Source organism: Henckelia pumila, chromosome 2, assembly GCF_033568475.1.
Source record: "Henckelia pumila isolate YLH828 chromosome 2, ASM3356847v2, whole genome shotgun sequence".
NCBI lineage: Eukaryota > Viridiplantae > Streptophyta > Magnoliopsida > Lamiales > Gesneriaceae > Henckelia > Henckelia pumila.
Genome location: NC_133121.1, coordinates 187,482,603 through 187,491,005, shown reverse-complemented (window position 1 = coordinate 187,491,005; position 8,403 = coordinate 187,482,603).

Below are 8,403 nucleotides of genomic sequence, written 5' to 3'. Positions count from 1 at the left end.
TGTTTTGCACACTTCCCATAAATTTGTCATCTCGTGTCCTATTGAACAAGGAACTCGTGGATAATCAACAACCTTTTCATAAACTTGAATTTGATTCCTCCAATGTCAAAACAATCTCACGCGTGAATGAAGCAAAAATGTTATTGAAAGAAGTACCCTCCGGACGTGATCCTAGTTATCTCGACCCGGTGTTGATTGGACTCAACTCTGAATATCATCCGCCGATTTACCCCAATCGCGATCCAAAGTACATCAAATCGGAGCCGATTGGACTCAATTCTGAATATCATCCGCCGATTTACCCCAATCGTGATCCTAATTATCTCAACCCGGAGCCGATTCGATTAAACTCTGAAGTTGATCGTCCTCCATTTCACCCCAATCACGATTCTAGTTATCTAAACTCGGAGCCGATTGAACTCAACTCTAAATATCATCCGCTTATTTACCCCAATCGCGATCCTAATTATCTCAACCCGGAACCGATTGGACTCAACTCTGAATATCATCCGCCGATTTACCCCAATCGCGATCCTAATTATCTGAACTCTGCGCCGACTGGACTCAACTCTGAATATCATCCGCCGATTTACCCCAATCGCGATCCTAATTATCTAAACCAGGAGACGATTGGACTCAACTCTGATTATCATCCGCCGATTTATCCCAATCTCGATCCTAATTATCTCAACCCGGAACCGATTGGATTTAACTCTGAACTCGATCGCCCGCCAATTCACCCCGATCGGCTCTTCTAGTGTAATGTTCGTTGGTGCATGTGTGGTACATCGTAAATAGACAATAGTACCATGTATTATGTCTTTCTAATGTCCCAATTTGTTGAATAAAATTTGGTTTAAAGAAATCTTGGAGTTGATTGTTAGTAAATTGACCCTGTTGATTATAAATAAATGTATGTTTTTAGAATTATTTTCACTTGAATGGGTGGATTTGAGACGAGGGATTTTCAAATCCATCGATTTCAAAATTTTCATCTAGTCATTACAATAGACTATGAATATAAATAATATAAACGTCATTTGAAATACATAAATCAAATCAAAATCAAAATCATCAATCCAGTGAGTTATATAGACATTCATATCAATACACAACAAAAATTTGTAAATATGGCAAAATCAAACATATGAATGAACTCTATAGACCAATATATATATAAAAAAAATCAGATAATATAAGCTTTTATTTGGGATTCTTTAGAAAAATATATGAAAAAGTGTTTTCAAAATATATAAATTAAAATTCACAATCAATATTTGATTAACTCTTTTAATAATTAATTTGTAGACATTATCCATTATTTTTCATAAAATATGCGAGCTATTTAATTAGCTAAATGTTTTGTTATAAAATATATATTCAGTACATCAAATGTATTTCGAAGAGCGATAAAATACATCATGATACATGCATCATCACTATTTTTCCAATTTTTCGATGTCAATGACTAAAATTTTCAACACTTGATATGAACATCTCTAATAAATGTCATGGTTTTTTGACTTACACATTAATCTTAATTTAATAAAACTAAAAATATAACTATTTTGTTAGAATTTTTATGAATATGTTAAAATATATGTTGGTGATTTAAGTCAATTTTTTGGTGATTTAATCTTCGAATCAATAATTAGTGAATTTGCACTTTGAGATCTTCGCATGAACTGCAATATAGAACAAAAAGAACTCAATTAACAATTAAAAATAAAGTAAAAAAAACTCTAAATTAAAACTTAGACTAATTGGTAAAAAAACTAAACAAAATCAAAATTTACTCCCCGACAATGACGCCAAAAACTTGTTGCGATATTTGTGCCCGCAAATACATGGTGTCAAGTTTTAATATAATGATGAATAGAGTGTCGAACCCACGAGGAGTAAAATGAAATTATCTAGTACTTTTAATTAAAATAGTACTAATTTTATTTATAAAATTAATATTCAGAAGGTTTGCAGAAAATAAAAATAAACAATTGATTTTTAATAGCACGCACACAATTTTCAGAGATTAATCAATCAAATGAAAAATGGTCTATAGGTTTAGATTTCACCTAGCTTCAACAACAATCACTCATAATTAATTTATTTTCATGAATTTCTTTCAATTAATAAGCAAGATCACTTAGATTATTCTATTTCCCTCTCCCGAGCAACAAATAGATTATATCAACTACAGTTAAATTCCAATATCGCTATTAAGAATCTACTTGCAGTGATCTATGTAAAAAATGTTCTTTTTAAATCTCTCTTAAATTATGTAGTCTCCCGGGCTATATAAATAATTAACATTATAATTTCAATTGGTCCTATTCAAAATCTCCTCTCCCGAGTGCCAGATTTCAATTAAATATTACAGTTCAACTATTGATCAGTTAATTGAATACATTCAAATCTAGAAAAACAATTAATCTAGAGGAACTCTGTTAGGATCGGTTGAAAGTCTAGAGAGAGGGGGGTGAATATACTTTCAAGCAGTTTTAACTAAGTAAAATGGAACTCGATCGATTTAAGAATGAGTTCAAGGCTTATCTTAGTGTCGAATGTAGTTTGGCAAACAGAATGTGTGCGGAAAGATGTCAAGCTACATATTTAAAACACTTAGTGTAAATTAGTTTAGGAGTAGGTATGAAGTATGAGGATGAATGGTAAACTAAAATGACACAAGAAATTATTTATGGATGTTCGGAGATTTCAAACACTTCTACGTGATCACCCCTTCTTCCACCTCGAAAGGATTCACTAGAAGACTTTGATTTATACAAGCAATTTGCACAAACCCAATCCAATTTAGGACTTAAACACTGCCTAAACAAGAACTCCTAGTATATCACCTTGGTTTCAGTCCTAGACTGATTTTACAGTAGAATAAATACAACTCAAAATCTTTTAGTACAAAGATCGACCCTTCAATGGTCAGAATGATGCTTTTGAGTGTTTGTGCTTTCGAGTTTCTTGATCAAGTCTTGAGCGTAAGATGCTTCTTTGAAATTTTAGCAATAGCAGAGATATCAGCCCCTTTGAACTTTGATCAAGATCCCTATTTATAAGCTTTGGTTTGCAACAGTCATAATTTCAAAGTGTTCTTTAGATAGGATTCAAATTATTCCCGTTGGATTTGTCACTATCATCAACGATCTCTGACGCCGACATTCCCTTATTATCGCGGCACTACATTCTGCAGATATGTCAGAGTACAGACGATCTTATCCGAAAGTACTGTGAATTTATTTTCGCAATCAGTTGGGCAATGGTACACTGATAGATTCAGTTTAGCAGGGTAAACTGCTTTGTATCTCTGAGATAATCAGTTGAGTAAGGATGGACTGATGAATTCAGTTTAGCAAGGTAAACTGCTTTGTATCTCTGAGATAATCAGTTGAGTAAGGATGGACTGATGAATACAGTTTAGCAAGGTAAACTGCTTTGTGTTCCATTAGCGTGACTGATAGATTCAGTTTAGTCGAGGTATCTGTAGGTCATCATGATGTCATCAACCTCTGTATATCAGTTTGGTTTTCTGTAGATGCTTAAGTAGTTTGGCTTTGTTTTGTAAATACCAAAACTAAATTTCCCAACAATTTCCCCCTTTTTGGTGTTTATCAAAACATTTCAGTTTGTCATATCATAAGCTGATATTCATTGTCATCATTATAAACTGATATATATTTGTTTATCATCAAAAACTGATTTTCATTGTCATGCAAAGTTAATCAAGGTCGTAAGAACTCTTTCCCCCTTTTTGATAAACTGAGAAATACTAGAGTAGATAAGATAATGTTCTTGATGTGAGAGAAAAAGAACTATCGCCGATCGGAAGATGGTCTGTGAAATGCTGAACTACAAGCTGGTGGATGAGCCGCTGAATTAGAGCGTTGTAGAGCCTGAGATTCATGTTGAGCTCGCAAGATATTCTGAGATAAGTCAGCTAACGAGTTTAGTTGCCGAGAGATCCCTTGAAAATTGGACTGAACTGAATTGTGAAGTGTTTGAACAAAGCCATTCAAGTTGTCAACTTTTGTCTCCAAAGACTAATGAGAGTTTTGCAGATGAGACAATGAGCTAGTTGATTGATTTGAATCTGCTAGGAGCTTATCCAGTAGTGCAAGCTTTTCCTGAAGTTTTCCAAACTCAACATTCATCGATTGTCTCAAAAAGGAGATGTTGCATGATTTAGTTTGTTGATTTTCTTTAAGACTGGTGACAGTCTTGGACATGGCATAAACTGAGTTCTCAATTTGAGAAAGAGTTTGATACCAATCATCTTCAGTTGGGGATGTTGGAGATGGAAGTCCTTTGTCAGAGAATAAGAGATGTTCTTTGGAAAAATCTTGCTTCTGTCCTTTAGGAGGAGATGAAGGAGTAATTGTGAGCATTTCAACCTTTCCTTTACCCTTGTCCAGATGAGTTGATGATTCAGGAGCTGTTTGAACAATCATTGCTAGAGTTTGAGGTAAAGTCTCTGTCTCAACAGCTTTGGCAGGAGAAGATGAATCATTGATAATTTGTTCATTTGGGGAAGATTCATTCATCGGTTCTTGCAACTCTTTGTCCTCAAGATGAACTGGTGGAACCAAAGAATCATCAGTTGAAGTGAGTTTAGAGGGTGCTTCCTCCGCAACAGACTCTGTTTGAACAGGTTTGTCATTAAGTTGAGATGGATTTGCCAAAGTCTTAGGTTCTGTCATAACTGATTCGACGGGGTTTGATAACTCATCTAATTGAGACAGGTGTGGTTATGAGATTTCCATCTGAGTTAAAGTGAATGACTCGTCTGTTTGATCATGAATTGGAGAAGATTATGTGTCCATGATGATTTGTTGAGGTTATTCAAGTTCTTTTTGAAGAAACACGGGAGATACAAATTCTTCTGTAGTTGGCGCTGATAACATTGAGTTATTCTCTGTCTCAATGTAAGACACAACTTTATCAACATGCATAAGTTGAAGCTCAGGTAGAGTTTTGTCAATATCTGAAGAGTGTAATTGCTGCTCAATGGTTGTATCCGGAGCAACTGAAGTTTCTTTTCGAAGTTCATCAAACGCCTGATCATTAGACTGGTTGGAGGATTCAGTTGAAGTATGACTTTTCTTGTTCTTCTTGTGTCTGGGTTTGGATGAGGAATGAGTTTTGTGTTTCTTCCATTCAAATGCTTTTGGAATCTCCAAATTTTGATCAGTCTCCCAGAATTTGACTTCTGTTTGGATTTGGATGAGATAAGTTTGCAGTTGAGTGAATATGGCTCTGTCTTCATAAGAAGTTCTAGCACATGGATCATAATTGCTTTGAAATTCACCAACAATTTCTCCTAGCTTCTTTATCCCTAAGAGATCATAGAAGTACTTTCTTCTCATCAAAGCGTCTTGAATATTGGCAGTCTTGACTACTCTTAGCACAATCTCTTCAGTTTTGACAAACTTAGATAGCTCAGCTTTCTTGGTGAAGTGCCTGGCTAATGTAGAAGTCCTGTATTGATGCCAAGTATCAAAGATTTCAGCTGTGCGTTTCTCAGCATATTCAATTACTTCATCCATGGTCAAGTCAATTTGTAGTTGAATGGCATTGGATGGTCTGTCAGGGTCTGAGGATGATGCTAATTGTGAACTTCCTGCAACCGAGTCCAAGCCTGAGTGAGTGTATTCAACAATTTGTTTCGAGGATAGACCACCGATTGGTGTTGCTGGAGGCAGAGCTATAATTGGTGAGATAAACTGCAGGGTAGCTTTCTGAGTTTTAACAACGGTGCTCAAATCTTCGGGTGTTTGGATTTCTAGAGATGTTTGAAGGCGCTGAAGTGGTTCAATCATCATAGGTTGCTTTCCTTTTGGATCAGTTTTGGTTGTGAAATCCTTAGCTGTTTTATCAATGAGGTGAGTATCTTCAGTTGAGATCAAACTAGCTGGTTTAGGAACCAAGGAAATGATCAATTTAGATGGGGAAGTTACATCCTTTGTTTGTAACGTTCTTGTTCGCTTGGTTTGAGGCAGTTTAACAACTTCTCCACTGTCAGTTTCATCACTGTCATAAATGACAAGATTTTTTTCTTTTTGATAGACTTCTTCGTTGGTGTTTTCTGTACTTTTGTAATCATTGAGTCAGCTGATTCTCTGGATTGAAAGTTTGCGAGATATTCATGATTCAGAATTCTAAACTTGTGCAGTTGGGAGGAAGTTTGAAGAGTAATTCACAGGGCTTCAAGAAGTTGATTGGATTGAAGAATATAACCAGAAGATTGCTTTGTAGGTGTCATCATTTGAACAAAGATATTGAAGAGAATGTTACTCCAATTGATCTTTACACCTTTCATGATAGTCGTCATTACTTTAAACTTTCCAGCAGTTAGCCTAGCAAAGGACCCTCCTTTGGCTAAAATACTTTTGGCAACAATATCAACTAACATTTGATATTCAGGTTTAAGGTTTCTTTTGAGTCCAAATAGAGAAATTGGTTGACTTGATCCCGAAAACAAACTTTGCATCTCAGTTATATCAGTAGTTGAGATAATGTTGAAATCAGTGTTACCTGACATAGGTAAATTGAAAGTGCTGGCAAAGAATCCTTCGCTGATCTGAACCGTATGTCCTCCGAGAGATATCAATAAAATTCCATCATCGCCGAGCTTACATTTATGATATAGAGATAGGAGATCGTTTTGATAGATATTCAAGTTTTTTATATCCAGAAATTTGCGAAGTTCAGATTGTTCCAAAGCAGTGCAAATCTTGGATATTTCTAGTTTGCTCATTCCGTTTAGTGATTCAAAATCAACTGCAAGAGCATTGAGAATGTAAACTGCAGATGAAGTAGCCATTGAGAGTTTTTCCTGTGAATCAATAGAGTAATCGGAAGAGAATTTAGTCGGAAGTTTAGGGTTCTTTGAAGAACTTAGTTATTGTAAAATAAAACAGAAGACTTGGTCAATACGATACAGGAATGACGTGGCTTTCAGAGAATTTAAAATTCAAATCTAATAGTATAGTAAGGCGGGAGATAGTACACGTATTTCCCTCTAAACACGCTACAGATAAACCTATAAAAAAGGTGAAGCTGTTATATGATAGCAAAAAAAAATGAGTGATAATATTCCCTCGTTTGGTTTTGGTCAAAGTCCATATGTGGCATGTGAAGCATGTCGTGACAAATATTTTGAAGCTGAGAAGAGGAAGCTTGAAGAACATGTTTTTGAAAAAGTAATGAAGGTCTGGCTAAAAATTGAAGAGCTCCATATGTATCATCATGCTCAATTTCCTCTGAGAAAATTTGAGGATGCTAAGGAGATAACTCAAAGGGCAATGTACTATATGATAGCACTGGATACTTTTACACCCAGAGATATTTTTAAGGATAAAAATATTCTCTATATGATGCTTAGTAAAGAGTACATCATATTGGTTTGCATTGCAACTGATGAGCTAACTGATCCTACTGTTGTTCCTTTCCGAGCATGGGTGACAAGCTGGAGTTATGAAGTTTTTCTCAAGATGAGGGAGATAAAAACTGTGTGATTGTAACCTTTTTGATTCTGAATTTTTAATAAAATAGTTAATTTAACTAGACTGAATTTGTTCATTCACTGATTGTTCCTAAACTGATATGGTGTATAAACTGATTTTTCCTAAAATGATATTGTGTAATGTAGTTAACTAAGTGAAGGTAAACTAAACTACTAAAGGGCACGAGAAACTATGTTATCAGGTAATGATTACATGCAATCAGTATTTCAGAGATTTTCTTGTCATAAATAGTGCCTTATTTCGTGAAAGTTTATATGTAAGAGACTTTTTATATTCTGAATATAATAAATGCGAAAGACTCTTCGATATCCGGACTATCAGTCTATATAAGACAGAAAAATAGTGAAGTGCAAATAAACATAAATTTAAGAAAAAGAAATGGATAGTTGGAGGGTTTCTCATGATAGTTTTGTCGAGGAGAAAGTTGCTCGTCTTCGAGCAAAACTGATTCGGATGCAGTTTAGAGGTCCCGATGCACTTGATCCTGAGGAGGTGCGACGTCTGGAGAAATACAAACAAGTGCTTGGAATCAACAATATTGCGTATGTCCTTGGTCATGAGGGCATACAACTCCTGCTCTTGAAGAAGGAGTTAAGGGTGGTAACCCTTCTCCATGGCCTGGAAGAAGTGGAAGATGGCCCTTTGGAGGAGCATCTTTGCCTTCTGAAAATGGCTGTGGAGATAGAAATAGATATTGTAAAAGGAGTTTATTAATAAAGTACATTTTTATTTTGAATGTGTTGTTTATAATTTATTTTGTTTGATGTGAGTCTATATTATAACCTGCAAAAGAAATTCCCCCTTAAAATATGCGTAAAAAAGAATTATCAACAATTAAAATAACACCAGAGAGTTAGTTTAAAGACCCTGC